Genomic DNA, 22,872 nt, shown 5'->3' with positions numbered 1-22,872 from the left:
ATGAAATTTATAGCATTGTCAAGAATATTATTGAAACAATGAAACATGTACTCTAAATGATCTCAGGAGGAAAATAAAGAAGAAAGAGGAAGATAAATTAGGAGGAAATACAGAGAACATTAGCCTGGAGACAATGACAAAGTCAAACACTTGTTATAAAAGAAGTAATTAAAAATACCAAGCTGTAAGGAGGAGAGTTAGTGGTCAAAGTTTATGAATAAATTATTCATAAAAAGTTTATGAATTTCAATTATTGCTTTGGACACAGAGAAGTCTGAAGCAAGATTGTGCTCATTGGAGATGCAGAGAATGAGAAACTAAGAGGTCAAAACATTGGGCCAGGTAATTTGAGGGGACTTGGATGACACGCAGGGATGGTGTCTTGAAAGTGGTGGAGAAGATTACAAGCCAGGACTGAATTCCCCTAGTGACCTACAGACAGTGATCCTGACTTTGGAAGATGGAGATACTTAAGAGATGGAGAGTTTGATGTGATTGAATGGTGTAAGCCTCAAAGGACTATTTTTTCTTTTCTCATTTTATTCTTTCCTTTCCCTTTCCTTATAAAAGAATAAGGTAGTAACAATCTGAAAGTAGCAACCCTGGAGAACGAGAATGTCAATCCTAGTTCCTAGATTAAGAGTATGTGTGATATGAGAAGATCATTTGAAGTTAGTTATCTCTAGAGAACTTGAGAGCCTTCTAAGCTGAGAGCCGGGTTGTAGATACAGCAGAAGGTAGATGCAGCATTCAGAGAGAAGGTCAAAGATGTAAAAGAATTATGGTTTCCAGCTGCATCCATGTCATCATTCTCAGCAAACTATCGCAAGAACAGAAAACCAAACACCGCATGTTCTCACTCATAGGTGGGAACTGAACAATGAGATCACTTGGACTCGGGAAGGGGAACATCATACAACGGGGCCAATCATGGGGAGGGGGGAGGGATTGCATTGGGAGTTATACCTGATGTAAATGATCAGTTGATGGGTGCTGACGAGTTGATGGGTGCAGCACGCCAACATGGCACAAGTATCCATATGTTACAAACCTGTACGTTATGCACATGTACCCTAGAACTTAAAGTATAATTAAAAAAAAAAGATGTAGAAGAATTAAGTAATTCTGGAATAATAATTAGAGAAGGTCTAATGAGAGGGTATGAAGGATGGGATAGAGCAAGAAGGGCTGGACCAGGGACAAGAAAGTGCCTGTATTATGGAGATTATGGCATATGGAGGATTAAGACTGTAGATCTTACATTTTGAAAGTTTAAAAGGCTTTAGTCTCAAAAGAACTCGTGATGACGGCGAACCCTACGCCCAGTGGCTGGGATCAGGGATGGGGGTAGTTTTCTTACAGTGGAAAGGTCATGTGGGACCAGAAACTACAAATTCTACATGCTTTTCCTGACTGTTGACAGACTCAGAACTTCAGATTTCCAATGCAGCACAGGATCTGAAAGGCCTCTTTCATTACTTTTTAAAAATACTTCCTATTGGTCGGGCACGGTGGCTCATGCCTGTACTCCCAGCACTTTGGGAGGCCGAGGTGGGTGGATCACCTGAGGTCAGGAGTTTGGTCAACATGGTGAAACACCATCTCTACCAAAAATACAAAAATTAGTCAGGTGTGGTGGTGAGTGCCTGTAGTCCCAGCTACTCAGGAGGCTGAGGGAGGAGAATCACTTGAACCCAGGAGGCAGAGGTTGCAGTGAGCCAAGATCATACCATTGCACCCCAGCCTGCACGACAAGAGCAAGACTCCTTCTGAAATCAAAACAACACACACACACACACACACACACACACACACCTTCCTATTAATTGTGATGAATATTTACATGTGATGTTGTTAAATAAAAACTTTTAATTTTTATTGATTTTGGTGTAATATTTATTTGAGCTTATTCATTTTGTATGTGTGTATATGTCTTTTTTCCTCTGACTCCACTGTTGTCTTTATTGGCTATTTAGTATGACTGGGTTCATTGGTCATGTTTTCATTAGCTCTTCATCGGTGGAGACTTTAAAATATGTTATGATACCCACTCATTTGAGCTGAATTTATGAATATCTGTTGTGTGTGCAAAACCAAAACCGAAGTTAAAGACCATGTGGTATCAATAGAAGTTACAACATAGGTGTCTATCAGTGAATGAATGGATTAAAAAATATGGTACCTATACACAATGGAACACTATTCAGCCATAAAAAAGAAAAAAATTCTGTCATTTGCAAAAGTGTGGATGAACCTGGAGGACATTATGTTAAGTAAAATTAGCCAGGCACAGAAAAAGACAAATACAGCATGATCTCATGCATATATGGAATCTAAAATTATTGATCTCATAGAAGTACAGAGTAGAATAGTGGTACCAGAGGCTGGGGAGAGTAGCAGGTAGTGGGGATGAGGAGAGATTGGTCAATGACTACAAAGTTATCATTAGATAGGAAGAATAAGTTCTGGTGTTCTATTGCATAGTAGACTGTCTATAGTCAACAATAATGTATGTATACTTTAAAATAGCTAGAAGAGGGGATTTTGAATATTCTTTCCACAAAGAAATGACAAATGTTTGGGGGTGATAAATATGGTGATTACCCCAATTTGATTATTACACAATGTGTATATGTATCAAAAGATCACAATACCCATACAATTATCACAAGTTAATTTAAAATGACACTTGTTAAATACATGCATAAATAAATGCTGGGCATGGGTGATTAAATCAAAGCAGGAATGATGAAGAGGCAGTTGAATAAAACAGAGTTTAGAGTTGAGCAGGGCAATCCTGCATCTGTTTTCCTTTTCTAGAGGCCTCCACAGCCAAGGCATGAACAACTATGACCTGACAGAATCTTGGCTTGGCTTTCCAGATAGCTCAGTGCACACATTTTTTGCCATGGAAAGGTCTGGGATTACCCTGCAGTTCTGATGTCCTCTTATTTCAGTGTGTTATATCATTGTTATTTCTTCTGAAGATCTAAATCTATTCAACAGAATATTATGCCACTATTATATATGTAAATATTATATCTATGATACAGATGGAAATATATCTATGATATTTTGTTAAATTAAAAAAGTGGATTATCAAATTAATGTGTTATGCCACTTAAGTAAAAACATTAGCGATTTGTGTCTCTGTGTCTGTTATAGGCTTAGAAGGAGGAGTCTAGAAATGTTTGCTGAAGTATTTATAGTGATTATTACAAAGAGTGGGGATATGGTATTTACTTTTCTGCTTTTTTGTTTTTTGCATCAACCAAATAATTGTATATATTTCCAAATATTACATATTTACATACATATTTATGTTAAATTAATCTTATTATATTTTTGTCATGTTTTAAAATGATGAGCCCATATTTGAGATTGGAATCACTGATTCAGACTTCATGATTTGGTGTTATAATTTTGAAAAAGTGACAAATTTTTGTTGTGCTTTTATAGGTGACATGCACACGCACATACACACACATACACTCATGTTTCCGTATCTTTCAAGTCTCTTCTTCTTCGACATTTTGCAGCAAAACAATGTTTTGGGTCTGAAATACATATTGATTCACGTGTTTCTTCATGTGAAAGTACATGATATCTCATATTAGTTTGTAAACTCTGAGCCAGTTTGAAAGATAAATTTTAAGACTGAAGTGCTTAAAAACTGGGACAAACAATGAGAAATATGAAACTTTGATAATTCTTCAGAAGGAAAGCAGAAAGAGTTCTGGAAATATAAGTTAAAGTAATTAAGATTTTTTCCGTGTTTATGAATTATTAAGTAGGCACCTTGAAAACTTCATCTAGGAGGCAGTTTTCACTAGCATACTTTGTGTTTAGCAAGGAGGAGCCAAGGAGAGGTGGCTTTGCCTAAGTTTAGGGAATAGTGGTGGATTATGGAAGACAGCGAGGAGAAGGGACCCTTGAAGTGAGCTTCGATTGATAGGAGTTAGCCAGGCAAAAGATTACTATATGAATAAAGGGCACAAATGGGGTTGGTAGGGAAGTATCATACCAATTGGGGAGTTTACTTTCTGGAAAGAATAATAAATGGTGTTAAAATAAACAGAGATAAGTCCTGAAAGGGGTTAGAGTGCTCAGTTGATACCACTGATCCTAATTGCCAAAGCTTTTGGTGTGAGGTTTTGTTTATGGTTGGTACACTATTGAATCCCTGCCTTAATATAAAAATACTTTTCATCTTCCTTTTATTGCATGTCTACCTAAAATTACAACTGCTGGCATTTATATTTTCTGTCTGGTGGTTCTATTCAACAGAGTCCTCAACAGCAAAATTTGGATTATGTGTATTCCCTGAGTGGAGCTTAGTGCCCAGTATATTGTATGTGGACTCTAGAGATACATGGAAGTAAATGAATTTGTTGGCAGGTGTGTGTGTGTGTGTGTGTGTGTGTGTGTGTGTGTGTGTGTGTGTGTTTAGAAGTGCTTAGGGGCAACTTTCAACTCTGTCTTTTTGAGAAATGTGGACACATGGAGTAACTAGCAAATAGAACACCATAACCTGATGCTATCATGCGTCCAACAGAAACATGGAGAAAAAGATGACAAATATTCTAGGACAGGCCATTGCCAAAGAAAGAAACTGAGATTGGGTTTTCTGAGAACCTAGGTAGGTAACAGAATTGAAATGGGTGTTAAGCTAGAGGTTTGAAGGAGAGCAAAATCCTGACATTCTTTAAGCTATTGAATTGTAAATTCCCCCAATTTAAAATTCTCATTACATACAGTAAATTCCATATTTCTGCAATTCACTGGAAACTTAGGAGATATAAAATACCATTGATTGAGTTCTCGGAGTGAAGGAGAAGGAATGCCTTCCTGTGGTCTTCTGGTTCTCAGTAGCAGTAAACATTAGGGACCAGAAAGTCTGAGGCTTGAAAATAGAATATAAGCTCCATGGTTCACAGCAAGGATCATAATTGCCAGGATAGCATTTCAAAATAGGTATAACTGACCCCACCTTTAACACTTAAACTGAATCCAGGCATGTTCATTTATGAAGATACTTCACAATGGATGTTTATGTATAGCCCTGGATGAGGACTACTGATAAAGCATATATAAATAACAACACAGGGGCAACAATAACAACAGCTGCTCCACAGCTTGTAAAACATTTTAAACTACATTATTTTACCTAATCTTCATAATAACCCTGTGAGGTAAGTCATGCTAACCCATTTTACAAAAAGAGAAGCTGATATTTGGAGAGGTCCAATAAATTTCCCATTTCCCTAGAAACAAACAGCAGAGGTACTCTCAATCCCCAGTATTCTGAATTTTCTAGTATCAAATTCTTCTTTGGCACAAAGTGTTTTACATCATACTGATTAAATTTGAAGTATTCCTTTCTCCCATCTCATTCATCGTAATTCCTTCTTTATATATATGTCTTACTCAGTGGAATCCCACTTTGGAAAGCTGTTTTCACACAGCTATATTAGCAGGATTCTAGAAATTTTGGTTTGGTAACTCTACTTTGGAATGAGCAATATTGATAATGATATCACCTTGATAACTCCATAACATTAGTAAAATGATATGAATTTTTTTTTTTTTGAGATGGAGTCTCGCTCTGTTGCCCAGGCTGGAGTGCAGTGGCGCAATCTCAGCCCACTGCAACCACAGGTGCCCGCCACCACACCCGGCTAATTTCTTGTATTTTTAATAGAGATGGGGTTTCATCGTGTTAGCCAGGATGGTCTCGATCTCCTGACCTCATGATCAGCCAGCCTCGGCCTCCCAAAGTGCTGGGATTACAGGTGTGAGCCGCTGCGCCCAGCCAATAAGAAACATTTTTAATTGCAAGAAATATATGGGGGATTTCCAACGACTGTTTTAAGGGAATTCCAGATGCCAGATTAATGTTGTACTAGTACCAGAGGAAAACAGTTAGCATTAAAGGCTAATTCTTTCCTTGCCTCACAGTTACACAATATGGTGACTACATATTAACTTTTGAAATCAAAGCTTCAAGAATGGATGTACAGATGTTCTTGCTGAGCAATTTCAATCCCTGGAGAAATTTCTCAGAAAAAAAAATTGCCTTCCTGAATTAGGAGCTTTCAAATATCAGTCAAGAATTGGAGTATGTTTCCACTTACGTTCTAAAAGTGTTTACAGTAATTCCTTGTTTGGAGAAGTGCTTCAGTCCTTTGCCTTTTGTCTTCCCTCGCAGTGCAAGCTTTCCTTTCCAGAGCATTTTCTATACTCACATTTTTGCTTTTGCATTTACTACATTTAATATTTCTTTCTGTAATCTTGTTTTTCCTCTGTGTGTTTACACCTCATTACTTTTCTTTCCATGGAATTAATCTACATAGAGTAATGTCTCTTGATGATTAATTATTTAATAATAAATTATTATTAATGTAATCTTGATTTGAACAAAAATCTTTTTAGACAATTCCCAAAGTTTCTAGAGGTCAAAGAGAACAAATTCACAATTTAATCACAGTGCACAAAAATCATGGAGGCAGCACATTTGAATGAGACATACCCTAAAGGATTGACTGCAAGATATTTAGGCATTATTCAGCAGCAACTTTAACTTAGAACTAAACTAATACAGCTCTCAAGTGAAGTCTCAGATTAGTCCGATTTGTTTTGACTTAATCCATCTAAAAAATAGAAGAGTTAAGTCTATTTATCAGCTCCCAAGTCCTCCTTGTGTATCTTTCCAGCCTATCATTCAAGGTTGCTAAGCTCAGCCCTGTCGCCACCTGACTTTAGCACTGAGAGGTGAATTGTGGAATGATACCATTTAGTTCACATTGTTGATGTGCCTGTGGGAAATAAAAGCTTGGTAAAGCAAAAAGGGAGCCAGCTCTGATGTCTATTTATCTCAGGACCCTTTCTGATATCTATTTATCTGGATGCATAGCCTAAAGAATGACTTGTATTAGAAATGTCTTCTCTAAGTCACAGAGTAAATGAGAGAGAAGATAGAATATGTCTACTTTGTCAAATGAAGATTTTCTCAAAGACTGCTTACTTAGTCAACTTAGTTTTGATTAAAAAGCTGACATTTAAATCTCAAATTCTGCCATATTCCATTCTCCTTCTGCCTTTGGGAGCTTTGAGGACAATTGCTGATGCTGCTTAAGGGATTATAACCCTCCTGTCCAACAACACATATTCTTATTTGAAAGTTAGATTCTGACTGAGAATTGTGCCACGAAATTAGTCATCTGATTAGAAAGTGAGAGGTGTGTACAGAAATCAAAAACTGTATGAGTACTGAGCCAGAGCATCACTTCTGCTCAGTAAGTAAACAGTAACTGGATCTGCTGAAGGAAATTTCTTAAGATAAATGATATTAGCAGCCATATTCATCATATTGCAGATGCCTGATAAAAATATTTGTCAGTGTGGCAACCTCACAGAATATACCCCTTTTTAATATAACCCTTATATCTAGGTAGGGACAGACCCATGATGGTTATTACTCATTTCAAGACAATCATAACCACCTTGGGATAATATGAAACTTGAATCTTTCTTGTGAGCAAAAAAGTCTTTATTTTAAGAGACGGAAAAAAAAATACAATGGCAAAAGATATCCAAATGTCCTTGAATGGTCATTTGCTATCATATATAAAAGAAAAATTCCAGTGCATGGTTCAAAAAACTATAATAATAATAGAATAAGCATATAATTCAGGCCTTTGATTATGGTCAGTGGAAGACAAAAACAGGGAGAGTTAAACAACAATGAAAAGGTTACTGTGAAGAGTGATATTTCCAGTACAGAAAGTTTAGAGATTGTTTTTACCTCAATAAAAAGTAACTACAAATAGAGCTAAAAACTACTTAGATACCTTCCAAAATTGCTTAGGTAGGGATGAAAAACAACAATGACAACATAGCTATTATGTGATAAAAGATAAGAACACAAATAAAGCCGGGCGCGGTGGCTCACACCTGTAATCCCAGCACTTTGGGAGGCCGAGGAGGGTGGATCAGGAGGTCTGAAGATCGAGACCATCCTGGCTAACACGGTGAAACCCTGACGCTACTAAAAATACAAAAAATTAGTCGGGCGTGGCGGCGGGCGCCTGTTGTCCCAGTTACTCGGGAGGCTGAGGCAGGAGAATGGTGTGAACCCGGGGGGTGGAGCTTGCAGTGAGCCGAAATCGCGCCACTGCACTCCAGCCTGGGCGACAGAGCCAGACTCCGTCTCAAAATAAATAAATAAATAAATAAAATAATCTAATAAAAAACTAAAAATTTATGAGATGACAAAAGTATAACCAAACATATTTGTCGCAACAACAAATATAAATGGGATTACTCTTTAATAAAAAGAAGGACACTGGGAGTTTGGATTTTAAAAAACAAACTATGTAGTCTGCAAGAAACTCACCTGAAACAGTGATCTTAAAAATCTAAAAGTAAAAAAGATTGGAAAATATATACTATGGAAATTCAATGTACTAGAAAGAAAATATAGGTGCAAATATACTAAAAACATTGAATTTGAGGCTTCAGAAAAATGACATGTGTCTAAAAGCATTACTTTATTGTAATGAAGAGTTCTAGATACACTAAAGATTAATAGAAAAAAATCTCAAAAAACAAAAAACCAAATCAAACCGAAAATGGTTACGAAAAACCAAGAGCTTACTACTTAGGGGAAAACTCCAGTATAATACAATATGTAACTATCAAGCTAACTTAATGTTATGGGCTTAATTGCATTTCCTTAAAACTCATAGGCTGAAATCGTAACTCCCACTACCTCAAAATGTGACTGTTTTTGGAGATAGGGTCTTTAAACAGGTAATTTGATTATATTAAGTCATTAGGGTGGGCCACTATGACTAGCGTCTTTTTAAGAGGAACTTAGGACATAGACATGTCCAGAAGAAAGGCCATGTGAATACACAAGGAGAAGATGGGCATCTATAAGGCAAAGGGAGAGCTCTCAGAAAAACCCAACCCTGCCAACACCTTGATTTCAGATTTCTAACCCCCAGAATTGTGAGAAAATATATTTCTGTTTAAGCCTGTAGTAGGCTTAAACTACAGGCAAAATACCACAGTCTGTAGTATTTTGTTATAATACCCTAGCAAATTAAAACAATTAATTTTATAAAAAAAGAACCATATGTAACATTAGTATCAACCAGGAAGACAATCTATAAAACAAAATAAAAGTAAAAATAAATTCTATCATTCTATGGTAATAAACACCAAAACATGGAAATGATTAGTAATTTTCTAGGTATATAATTGTCAAAATTATTACAGAATCAGAAAAATATATAAAGGGATACTTTTATAATCTTTACATGGTAAAGACCTTTCTTAGCCTGAAATAAAAACCAGAATGGTAAATAAGTAAACATTTTAAATGTTGACTACATAAAAATTGGAAACTTTACACTGCAAAAAACACCATACACAAGGCTAATAAAAAGTAAATACCTGCAATTAATGATAGAGTTTGTGTTTGTAGTATATAAAGAATTAAAATTGTAAAGAAAAATAGATTATTACTGAAAAAATAGACAAAAGGATATCAACAGTCAATTAACTAAAGAAAAATAAATGATCAGCAAATTATAGATATGGTATATCTATAATTTGATATATATTTGATACATAATATAATATATAATATATAATTTGATATGTATATTCGATGTATCAAATTATATATATAAAATATATATTGATATATATGTCAAATTATATACATACTATATATATAATTTGCTAACCATTTATTGTGGTATGTACAGTATATGGGTATGTACATTAAGTAAATACATCTATCTACATTTCAGCCTTATTCGTAATCTAACAAATTCAAGCAAACATGCAATAGGATATTGCTGCCTTTCTGACTGGCAAATTTAAAAACTCATCAAACTCAGACTGGCAAGAGAATGGAAATTGGCTTTCTAATGTATTGTTGGAGGGCGTATAAACTGACACGTTTTTCCAGAACGCAAATTAGAAACAGATGTCAAAACTTGAAATATGCAATTACATGTCTAAGCAATTATCCTAAGTGAGTAAATATACACGAGCACAATGATTTATGGACAATAATGTTTACTGTTGCTGTATTTCTTCTTTCAAAAATAAATTTTATTACAAAAATTTTAAACATACAAGAGTAGAGAGAGAAAATTCATGAACCATTAGCAGAAGCACCCAGTTTCAACTAACTAGCATTTTGTTAATTTTGTTTAATCTGTCTCACCCTGTGCTTTTATTTGGGGGTACTTTGCACTTTTATTTGGGTGTGGGGTATGTTGAAACAAATCCAAAAAAATACAGACACTTCACAAATACTTTGGTATTTATGTATCCTTAACAGATACTTAAATATAACATAACTAGAATAAGCTATTAATATTATTTAATAACCAGACTGTTTACATTTTCTCAATTTTCTCAAAAATGTCTGTATAGAGTTGATCTGTTTGAATCAAGATCTAAGTTCAATATATTACATTGGTTCATTATGTCATTTAGTTTCCTCCTCTTCTTCTTCTTCGTCTTTGTCTTGAATGCAGTAAGTCTTCCAAAATTTTATATTCAATTGCTAGTTCAGGCAAAATCAGGACACAGTTCTTCTAACTTCTAATTCATTGCTGTTTTCCAAGCATATAATGATGCCAACAATAACAAATTCAGTACATGTGAGTACAATTCAGTTGCTGCTATGGAGTATGTATTATGAGTCTAATAATTTTACTGCATAATTTCACGTAATCTTCATAGCAGCTTGAAGAACATACTATTCCTGTTTTAAAAATAAGAAAACCGAGGCTAAAAGATGTTTAAAACCTCACACAAAGTTATATAGCTACTGAACAGCAGAGGCATAAACTTACGTAAGTGGAATCAGAGTAAACTGTTTTGTATGTAAAACGGTTGACAGTATATTTTTATATGAAACAGAAAATTCTATATTCTCTTCCAATACTTTGAATGCTCAATACATTCAAAAGAGGACATAGTAATTCTAAACATTCACGCACCTAGTAACAGCTTCAAAAATCTATGAAACAGAAACTGATAGATCTCCAAAGAGAAATAGAAAAATCTACAATCATAGTTGGATAATTTAACTTTTTTTTAAATCAACAAGCAATAGAACAAGTAGACAGAAAACCAGTAAGGATATAGAAAATTTAAACAACGCCATCCACCAATTTGTCCTAATTGACATTTATAGAACTCATCATTCATAATAACAGAATACACATTTTCAAAGATACAAAAAATAATTACCAACTTATACTATATTCTGAGTCATCAAATAAATCTTAATGGATTTAAAATTTCAAGTAACCCTATTCTCAATAGTGGATAGATCATACAGACAGGAAAAACAACGAGGAAAGGCATATTGGAATAACATCATAGACTAAATGGACCTAACAGACATATACATAACATTCCATCCAACAGCAGCAGAATATACAATCTTCCCACGTGCATGTGGAACATTCTCCAGTATACATGATGTGTTAAGTTACAAAACAAGTCTCAACAAATTAAAAAAGATTAAATTATATCAAGTATCCTTTCTACCCCAGTGCTATGAAACTAGAAAACAACTATAGAAGGAAAATTGGAAAATCCACCAATACATGAAAATTAAATAACATATACCTGAAAAACTAAAGTTAAAGAAGAAATCAAAAAGGAAATCTTAAAATACCTTGAAACAAGCAAAGATAAAAACACAACATACAAAAAATTATGGATTTTAAAAATCAATCTGAAATTGAAGACAAAGTATTTAGTGAACTTCTGCTTTTTTGCCTTTTAAATGTTTACTATTAAAAATAAATGGATACAATCATACATTGCTGCTGTTGATGCATAATTATATGACCCCTATGAAAAGGAATTTGGCGTATCTATGAAAATTATAAATCCATTTTATCCTTATCTCAGGATTCCTACTTTTAGAAATATATCTAAAAGATACACTAGAAAAATACAAAAGGACATATCGATAAGGCTATTTATCATAGCATTATTTTTTGAACAACAAGGGATCAGTTAAATGAAATATGGGACATTCATATAAAAATATAATATGCAGCCATAAAAATAAATGAGAAAATTACAGTGTTATTTATATAAAATGACATTTAGAATATACCATTAAGTGAAAAGTGAATGATTCAAAATAGTGTATGGAGTATGCTGTCTTCTGTATGGAGGATACACACACACACACACACACACACACACACATTATTGATATTTTCAAAGTAAAGCAATTAATAGATCAAACCAAAACCTAACACAAATGATTAGCTATAGATACATGTACGAAAAAACAGCATTGAGAAGACAGAATGGAATCTAGACTTTTTTTTTTCCCAATGTACCTGGCTTTATAGTTTAGCTTTCTAACCATGTAAATGTTTTGTATTTAAAAAATTATAATTTTAAAAATCAGAAAAAATTTAACAAATAAATGTAACTCTATGCCAAAGTATTTGCATAACCATACAGTTATTTCAAGTAACTTCAATACATAGTATTTTGACAGCAAGTCCTTAGTAGGATAGAGCCTAAGGACAAAATGAATTGTAAAATAAAATAAACTACATTGTCAGTTATAACAATAGTTTTGTTATTTTGAATGTGTTTTAATTGAAGCATATTATAGAACCAAACAAATAAGTAATTGTGTTAATATCATTAGGAGCCATTATTTTCAGTGAAAAAGAAATACAGGTCTAAAATCAAAGAAGTTGTAAAGCCCTATAATCTTAGCTCGAATTGAAAATGTCAACATTTTCTTTATTCTTTCCAAAAATGCATAGCTTCTTAGCTGTGTCCCCTGAAAAGCCCTAACAGTAATGACAATCCAGGAGGATTAAGTATCTTCAGTGGCCAGATTCTGATCTTTAAATGATATTACACACACACACACACACACACACACACACACACAAAGCTCCTTGAAAATAATGGGCGAATCTAGGTTAGAGGTAAGAAATGTGCAGAACTTGCCTAGGATCTTTAGATGTGCAGCAAGGTGAGAAACTTCTTAAAAACGATTGGGTTTATATAAAAAAGACAGACTCAATTTGAAGAGGCTTCCACTAGGCCAAGATAGGTAATTTCTGCATAAAATAATGACTACAATACATTGAAACACATTAAGAATATGGAAATCCACAGGTTCAGAATGATATAGACACCACACACACCCTCAATGTTCACCATTAGAGTCTTGTTGGAAATTGACTCATTATTCTCAAAAAGTGACAACGGGAAATAATGAAGCCAGCCTTTCCTTTACAAAATTTGTTTCAGTGTAATCAGTCAAATGCTTCTCTACTTGGAATGGGATTATGTCCCAATAAACCCGTGTAAGTTGAAAATGTCATAAGTCAAAAATGCATTTAGTACACCTAACGTACTAAAGAAGCATCATAGTTTAAGCTAGCCTATCTTAAACATGCTTGAAACATGCTAGCCTACAATTGGGCTAAGTCATCTAACACAAAGACTATTTTGTAATAAAGTATTGAAAATATCTTTATTGACTCCTGTAATGAAAGTTAAAGAACAGAACGTGTATAGGTACTTAAACTACAGTTTCTACTGAATGTACAACACTTTGGACTATGGCAAAGTTGAAAAACCTTAAGTTGAACCATCATTAAGTCAGGGATGAGGGAAAGTTCTTTTAAAAATTCAGCTAATAAACACAAAGGAAATAATAGAATTAGAAAATCACAGTGTATTATTCTGTTCTCATGCTTCTATGAAGAAATACCCAAGGCTGTGTAATTTATAAAGAAAAGAGGTTTAATTGACTCGCAATTCCACAAGTCTGCGGAGCCTCAGGAAACTTGCAATCATGGCAGAAGGCACCTCTTCACAGGGCAGCAGGAGAAAGAATAAGTGCAGGGAGGAAGCCCCTTATAAAACCATCCAATATAGTTAGAACTCACTATCATGAGAACAGTGTGGGGAAGCTGCACCCATGATTTAATTATTTTCACCTGGTCCTGCCCTTGACATGTGAGGATTATTACAATTCAAGGTGACATTTGGGTGGGGACAGAGCGCCAAACTATATCATTTCTTAATTTTTATCTTAATTGATAAAAGAATTTGATCACTTTTTCCTTTTTAGAGCACATGCCCTAAATGTAATTTCCAATATTTCATCCACAAAACAAGCTCCATTTGAATTCTTCCCCTTCTTAGTTAATGATTACTCTTTCAGTTAATCAAGCCAAAAACCTTGGTGTCATCCTTAATTTATCTTTCTTTTGCATAACCCAGATCTAGTCTGATAGCAAATCTTGTCATTTCTACCTTCAAAACATACTCATACTGCCACTACTTTTTACCATCCCAAATACCATTAGCTTGACTTAAGCCACTGTTTTACACCTAGATTATGGTAGTAGACACTACACTGTTTCCCTGCTCCTGACCTTGGCTCGCTGCAATCTATTCTCAACAGAGAAGAAGGATATATAGTTAGAATCGAAGCCAGGTTATATCTCTTCTTTCTCTGCTTAGTGCCCTCAAATGGCTTCCCATCTCACTTAAAATAATGGTCAAAATACCTGCTATGAGTTACGAGACCATTCATGTTTACTTCTCTGTCCTTACGTCCCATTGTCTTTCTCATTATTTTGTCCATTCTTTCCTGTTATTCCTCAATGCCTTTGCACTTGTTGTTCTTGCCTGGAATGCTCTTTCTCCAGTATCTGCATGGCTACCTTCCTCACTTCCTTCATATCCTTGCTTTTCTGTTTACCCTGTTGAAAGCTTCTAACTTGGCATTGTCTTAGTCAGCTCATGTTACCGTATTAAAATACTGTAGACTGAATGGCTTAAACAACAGGAATTCACTTGTCACCATTCTAGAGACTGGAAGTCCAACATTCAGGTGCCTGGACGTCAGTGTCTGGTGAAGGTCCACATCGTGGCTTGCCTTCTTGCTGGGAGTTCCCATGGTCCTTTCTTCGTATGTGCACATGAAGGGAGAGCTTCTGCATGTCTCTTACTCATCTTATAAAGGTGCTATTTCCATCATGAGGTCACTACTTTCATGACCTCATGTAAACCTAATTACCTCCCAAAGGCCCCACCTTCAAATACCATCACATTTGGGATCAGTGTTTTAGCATATACATTTGGGGGAAACACAAACATTTAGTCCATAATAGCCACCTTCACTGATAATTCATATTCCTCATCTTAGTTTTATTCCTAACACTTGTCACTTTCTAAAATACAATATGTTTTACTTATTTATCTTGTGAATTATTTGTATTCCTCCATTAGAATTATAGCTCCGTGAAAAAAAGGATTTTCATCCTTCTTGACTGATTCTCCAGTGCCTCAAATAATGTATGGCCCATAGTAGATGCTCAGCAAATTATGCTTAGTGTTAAATCAGTGCCCAAAATGTCTTCAGGGTTCAAGCAGGCCATGAAGATTAAGGAAATATAGAGCCCTTGTGAGAAATAACTTGCTGAACTGTGGAATGCACAGTGTGCTATGGGAAGTTATTGGACTATGTTCACATCCATAACTATGAACATTTTAATGGTCATTCAGTGAATTTATAAATTAAAATACCTCTTTGGAAATGTATCTAATTAAGTTACAATAAATATATTAGGCTGTCTGAAAAAGGAGATACAAAATAATGTAAATACTAAGACTGATATGGGCATTTGTTTATTACAAAACAAAGGCTTTTTTTCTTCCTTCACTTTAGAATAAACAACTATGAGAAATTGGCTCAATGTTTCCTTTAGATATGCTCAGAGTATATTTTAAGCAACATAATAGGCTTACAGTACCCATCAAGTTTTCAATATCCATATGGTGAATATTATGTAAATGTTCCTTAAAATAAGCAATACTGTTTAGTATACAATGTATGTTGTTTGCCACTAAAAACCAAGATTATGTGAAAGAAAAAGGCATTGATTCATCCTGAAAAAAGAACTACATTCTAGGAGAATTACAAATAGGAAATAGCTGAAATGATTAAATTAATGTCAGGAACACTTAACTTTATAAAGATGACATAACTTGGAAGAGATTTTAAGATGATAAAACACATTTGCTAAGTTTTTCAAGTAAAAGAGTTTATAGGAATAGACTCTGAAAACTAGCTGTTAGAAAAACCGAAACGATATATAGGAAAATTATGACTGGGAAAGGTGGTAACTCAATGTGGTACTTTGTTTCTCAAAAAGTCAAATGAGTGTTAATGAGGAGAGGAGCCTTTGTAATTATTGAAGTCTATTTTATACATTTCAGAAAATGCAACAAAGAAATGAAATTTAGTAACAACTTTACAAGTTTCACTGTTCCCCAAATTATGTTTTCTTTTGTGGATTTCAAATCATAAGAATTCTGGATAATATATGTAGCCTATTGAATTGGAAGACTGAGAATACACAACACTAAGTTTAGGGGCCATGTAAGAGATAAATTTTTATCTCAGGTAGATTCCTCTAAGATAAATTTTTATCTCAGGTAGATTCCTCTAAGAGACCATGCAGTGCTATATTCGAGTTAAAAGTCCCCTGTCACATTCAGTTATGGACACGTAGAATCTAAATGTAAGCATTTAACTCTCGTTACACAAAAGTGTGGATCATGCAGACATAAGGAGCTTTCTCATGATCACGTAAGACAGGGGATACAAGACTATTATGTTTACCAGTCTTCTTGCTGTCATGAGGATTCCAAATCTTTCTTGTTACTAGACACGATTGGCTAAATTAAACACACACACACACACAGACTGACTAATACATATCGTCATAATTGTATTGATATAGCTTAATGCTATTTACAATGAGGACAGATGAGGTTCATAAGTGTAGAAAGAAGCCAGTGAAAATGGCACACGAGTTATGTGGTTGATTGATTGATTGTAGCTGGCATTTAGGAAAGATCAGAAGCATATAGTAACTCTGGATCCAACCATGAGTACCTTAAATTGCCCTATGAAGCTAGAAAACAAGAAATAGGCTGTGTCCCTGCAAAGGACATGAACTCATCCTTTTTTATGGCTGCATAGTATTCCATGGTGTATATGTGCCACATTTTCTTAATCCAGTCTATCATTGGTGGACATTTGGGTTGGTTCCAAGTCTTTGCTATTGTGAATAGTGCCACAATAAACATACATGTAAATGTGTCTTTATAGCAGCATGATTTATAATCCTTTGGGTATATACCCAGTAATGGGATGGCTGGGTCAAATGGTATTTCTAGTTCTAGATCCTTGAGGATTTGCCACACTGTCTTCCACAATGGTTGAACTAGTTTAAAGTCCCACCAACAGTATAAGTGTTCCTATTTCTCCACATCCTCTCCAGCACCTGTTGTTTCCTGACTTTTTAACGATTGCCATTCTAACTGGTGTGAGATGGTATCTCATTGTGGTTTTGATTTGCATTTCTCTGATGGCCAGTGATGATGAGCATTTTTTCATGTGTCTGTTGGTTGTATAAATGTCTTCTTTTGAGAAGTGTCTGTTCATATCCTTTACCTACTTTTTGATGGGCTTGTTTGATTTTTTCTTGTAAATTTGTTTAAGTTCTTTGCAGATTCTGGATATTAGCCCTTTGTCAGATGGGTAGATTGTAAAAATTTTCTCCCATTCTGTAGGTTGCTTGTTCACTCTGATGATAGTTTCTTTTGCTGTGCAGAAGTTCTTTAGTTTAATTAGATCCCACTTGTCAATTTTGGCTTTTGTTACTATTGCTTTTGGTGTTTTAGTCATGAAGTCCTTGCCCATGCCTATGTCCTGAATGGTATTGCCTAGGTTTTCTTTTAGGATTTTTATAGTTTTAGGTCTAACACTTAAGTCTTTGATCCATCTTGAATTAATTTTTATATAAGGTGTAAGGAAAGGATCCAGTTTCAGCCCTCTACATATGGCTAGCCAGTTTTCCCAGCACCGTTTATTAAATAGGGAATCCTTCTGCATTTCTTGTTTTTGTCAGGTTTGTCAAAGATCAGATGGTTGTAGATGGGTGGCATTATTTCTGAGGGCTTTGTTCTGTTCCATTGGTCTATATCTCTGTTTTGGTAACAGTACCATGCTATTTTGGTTACTGTAGCCTTGTAGTATGGTTTGAAGTCAGGTAGCGTGATGCCTCCAGCTTTGTTCTTTTGGCTTAGGATTGTCTTGGCAATGCAGGCTCTTTTTTGGTTCCATATGAACTTTAAAGTAGTTTTTTCCAATTCTGTGAAGAAAGTCATTGGTAGCTTGATGGGGACGGCATTGAATCTATAAATTACCTTGGGCAATATGGCCATTTTCATGATAGTGATTCTTCCTATCCATGAGCATGGAATGTTCTTCCATTTGTCTGTGTCCTCTTTTTATTTCGTTGAGCAGTGGTTTGTAGTTCTCCTTGAAGAGGTCCTTCACATCTCTTGTAAGTTGGATTCCTAGGTATTTTATTCTCTTTGAAGCAATTGTGAGTGGGAGTTGACTTATGATTTGGCTCTCTGTCTGTTATTGGTATATAGGAATGCTTGTGATTTCTGCACATTGATTTTGTATCCTGAGACTTTGCTGAAGTTACTTATCTGCTTAAGGAGATATCATGTCATCTGCAAACAGGGACAGTTTGACCTCCTCTTTTCCTAATTGAATACCCTTTATTTCTTTCTCCTGTCTGATTGCTCTGGCCAGCACTTCCAACACTATGTTGAATAGGAGTGATGAGAGAGGGCATCCCTGTCTTGTGCAGTTTTCAAAGGGAATGCTTCCAGTTTTTGCCCATTCAGTATGATATTGGCTGTGGTTTTGTCATAAATAGCTCTTAGTATTTTTGAGATACATCCCATCAATACCTAGTTTATTGATAGTTTTCAGCATGAAGGGCTGTAGAATTTTGTCGAAGGCCTTTTCTGCATCTATTGAGAGAATCTTGTGGTTTTTGTCTTTGTTTCTGTTTATATGATGGATTGTGTTTATTGATTTGTGTATGTTGAACCAGCCTTGCATCCCAGGGATGAAGCCCACTTGATCATGGTGGATAAGCTTTTTGATGTGCTGCTGGATTTGGTTTGCCAGTATTTTATTGAATGTTCATCAGGGATATTGGTCTAAAATTCTCTTTTTTGTGTTGTGTCTCTTCCAGGCTTTGGTACTAGGATGATGCTGACTTCATAAAATGAGTTAGGGAGGATTCCCTCTTTTTCTATTGATTGGAATAGTTTCAGAAGAAATAGTACCAGCTCCTCTTTGTACCTCTGTCAGAATTCAACTGTGAATCCGTCTGGTCCTAGACGTTTTTTGGTTTGTAGGTTATTAATTATTGCCTCAATTTCAGAGCCTGTTACTGGTTTATTCAGGGATTCAACTTCTTCCTGGTCTAGTCTTGGGAGGGTGTATGTGTCTAGGAATTTATCCATTTCTTCTAGATTTTCTAGTCTATTTGTGCAGAGGTGTTTATAGTATTCTCTTATGGTAGTTTGTATTTCTCTGGTCTCAGTGGTGATATCCCCTTCATCATTTTTAATTGCATCTATTTGATTCTTCTCTTTTCTTCCTTATTAGTTTCGCTAGCGGTCTATCAATTTTGTTGATCTTTTCAAAAAACCATCTCCTGGATTCATTGATTTTTTGAAGGGATTTTGTGTCTCTATCTCCTTCAGTTCTGCTCTGATTTTACTTATTTTTTGCCTTCTGCAAGAAGAAAAAATTGAAATTACGTTGAGGCACATGTTTAAAAATAAATGCTTTTTGAAATGTGGGAACATCCTACAGGAAGGGTTGAAGAAACCACAAGACTTTCAAAACTTTGGAATGAAATGCTGTGGAGTTTGCCCAGGAATTCTTCTTGGTTATAGTGGTTGTGCTGGATTGACTTTTTAAACATCTGTTTTAATCTCCTTCTAAGGCAGAGGATGAAAGAAAATTCCAGATGGGTTTCATCCTAAGATTCTAGATGTGATTTATGTTTTGCCCATCAAAAATTCTCCAATGACACTTGCATTCAGAAGTGAGTTAACCGAGGAGTAAGCTGAGCCCCAGGGTGTAAGACATTCATTTTTCACGTGCAAATTTGGCAGAATTTGCATGACTCTGCAGCCCATAGTGGCAGTGGTGGGCTTCTGTTCCAAAATCACAGCAAAGGCAAGGGTGATCCTTGAGTCAGGAGTTGGCTAAATTTCCAGAAGTCACATTCCCTTGGCAGGCCAGTTCAGCTGTGTGGTTTTTATATTCATTCCTCGAGGCCCAGCCCAGAGCCTGCTCCTATAGTTCTTCTAGCAATTTTCTAAATACCTAATTTCCTGTACTAAATTGTTTTTGAATTTTCTATATTAGGTTGCCTGTATTAAACTCTTTTCTACTGAAGGCCGCTTAAGTGTTTTCTGCTCCCTGCCATGGAACTTTTACACAATAGTAGAATACCATTATTATATACCTATCCTTATTATATACTTCCATTGTAGTTCCTCCAGAAGGGCTTAGGAGAGGAAAAGACTAAATGTTTCAAAAGGCTGCCCCCACCCTCCCACAAATATAATTGTTTTTTCCCTATTTTGTTTCCTCTGAAATTAGAACTAGACCACCTCTTTGATCTTTGACAAGTTACCTGATCCCCGATAATAATAATAAATGTCTACCTTATACTGTTATGAGACTTAAATTATAAATGTATAAGGCACTTAGCACAATTCCTGGTACATAGTAAATGATCAATAAATGAGATCCCCTCTTAGCATTATTACCTCTGTATAGACATCTGTTTGATTGTGGTACCAGTTGGTTTTAGTTGACTGGCTTCATTTCTCCTTCATTTCTCGAGGATTTTAGGGGGCCAAGACTCAGCTCAGGACTCCTGGATTGCATGATCTAACTCTAGGGAACTGCTATTGGGGCCCTGCTTTGTTCTCTGACTCCTCAAGGTCAGGAACCTGCTATGCTAAAAGGACCGAGGTGCTCCCAGACTGCTGGTCACAACACTCTGAAGGGTGATGCCAGCCAAAGTACATTGTAGGGTGTTGATAGTGGGGTCCATCCTTGTTTGCATATGCCAAGAGCAACTGCAACTGTAGCTTGACACGGTGCACACTCATCAGCTGTGGTAGGGTGCTAGCAGGTGCCAGGGTGCTGGCCTCCATGCAGGTTTTCACAGCAGCAGCTGGCATTGATAACATAACCTCCCCAGATTACCAGGATTGGATGAGACCTTAATGGCTATCTCCTATACTCAATGTGATACCATAGAAAAAAATCTAATGGGGAATTATAAAGAATGGTAGGTTTGTGAGTGTGAGCACAGAGCAGTCACTCTGGGCCCTACGTTCATCATACATGAAGTACTGGATCTGAAATGGATAAGAAACTTCCTTCAGATATTTTATTCTCTTATTCCTATTCCTCACAAGGAAAGCTAGGCACATTCTAATTTCCCGAAGAAAATAAAAGTTCTTTGAGAACTTTGAGAATCCTTTTGAATCACAGACTCTTAATTTAGAAAAAATCCTTCAAGAAGCATTAAATACCTAAGTGTCAAATTTTGTATAAGATCCTGAGACAGAAAAGTAAATGAATTCTCGTCCTTTTCCTCAAGAGTATCCAAACCATTTATCATGAATCCATAAAGCAAGTTTTTAGAGACCTTCAAAGAGACTTAGACTCCCACACAATAACAGTGGGAGACTTTAACACCTTACTGACAATATTAGACAGATCACTGAAGCAGAAAATTAACAAAGTTATTGGAGACTTGAACTCAGCACTGAACCAAATGGATCTGATAGACATCTACAGAACTTTCCACCCAAAAACAACAGAATATGACACATGACACATACTCCAAAATCGACCATACAATTGGACATAAAATAATCTCAGCAAATGTAAAAGACCCAAAATCATTACAACCACTCTCTCAGATGATAGCACAATAAAACTGGAAATCAAGATTAAGAAAATTGCCCCAAACCATGCAATTAAATGGAAATTAAACAGCCTGCTCCTGAATGGCTTTTGGATAAATAATGAAATTGAGGCAGAAATCAAAGTTCTTTGAAACGAATGAGAACAAAGATACAACATACCAGAATCTCAGGGATACAGCTAAGCCAATGTTAAGAGGGAAATTTATAGCACTAAATGCCCACATCAAAAAGTTAGAAAGATATCAATTTAACAACCTAACATCACAACTAAAAGAACTACAGAATCAAGAACAAATCAACCCCAAAGCTAACAGAAGACAAGAAATAACCAAAATCGGCTGAACTGAAGGAGACTGAGATATGAAAACCCATTGAAAAGATCAACAAATCCAAGAGTTGGGTTTTTGAAAAAAAAAAAAAGAAAAGAGAAAGGATGAAAATAAATACAATTAGAAATGACAAAGGAGATATTACAACTGACCCCATAGAAATACAAATAACCATCAGAGAATATAATGAACACTTCTATGCACACAAACCAGAAAAATCTAGAAGAAATGAACAAACTCATGGAAACATACACTCTCCCAAGACTGAACCAGGTAGAAATTGAATCCCTGAACAGACCAATAATGAATTGTGAAATAGAATCAGTAATAAATAGTCTACCAACAAAAAAGGCCCAGGACCAGATGGATTCACAATCAAATTCTACCAGATGTACAAAAAGGAACTGGTACCATTTCTACCGAAACTATTACAAAAAATTGAGGAGGGAGTCCTCCACAACTAAATGTATGAGGCTAGCATCATCATGTTACCAAAACCTGGCAGAGACACAACAAAAAATGAAAACTTTAGGCTAGTATCCTTGGTAAACACTGATGCAAAAATTATCAACAAAATACTAGCAAACTAAATCCAGCAGCATAT

This window comes from Mandrillus leucophaeus, unplaced genomic scaffold (genome assembly GCF_000951045.1).
Source record: "Mandrillus leucophaeus isolate KB7577 unplaced genomic scaffold, Mleu.le_1.0 Scaffold148, whole genome shotgun sequence".
Taxonomy (NCBI): domain Eukaryota; kingdom Metazoa; phylum Chordata; class Mammalia; order Primates; family Cercopithecidae; genus Mandrillus; species Mandrillus leucophaeus.
The sequence above is the reverse complement of the archived record's forward strand: the minus strand, read 5'-3'. Positions refer to the sequence as shown.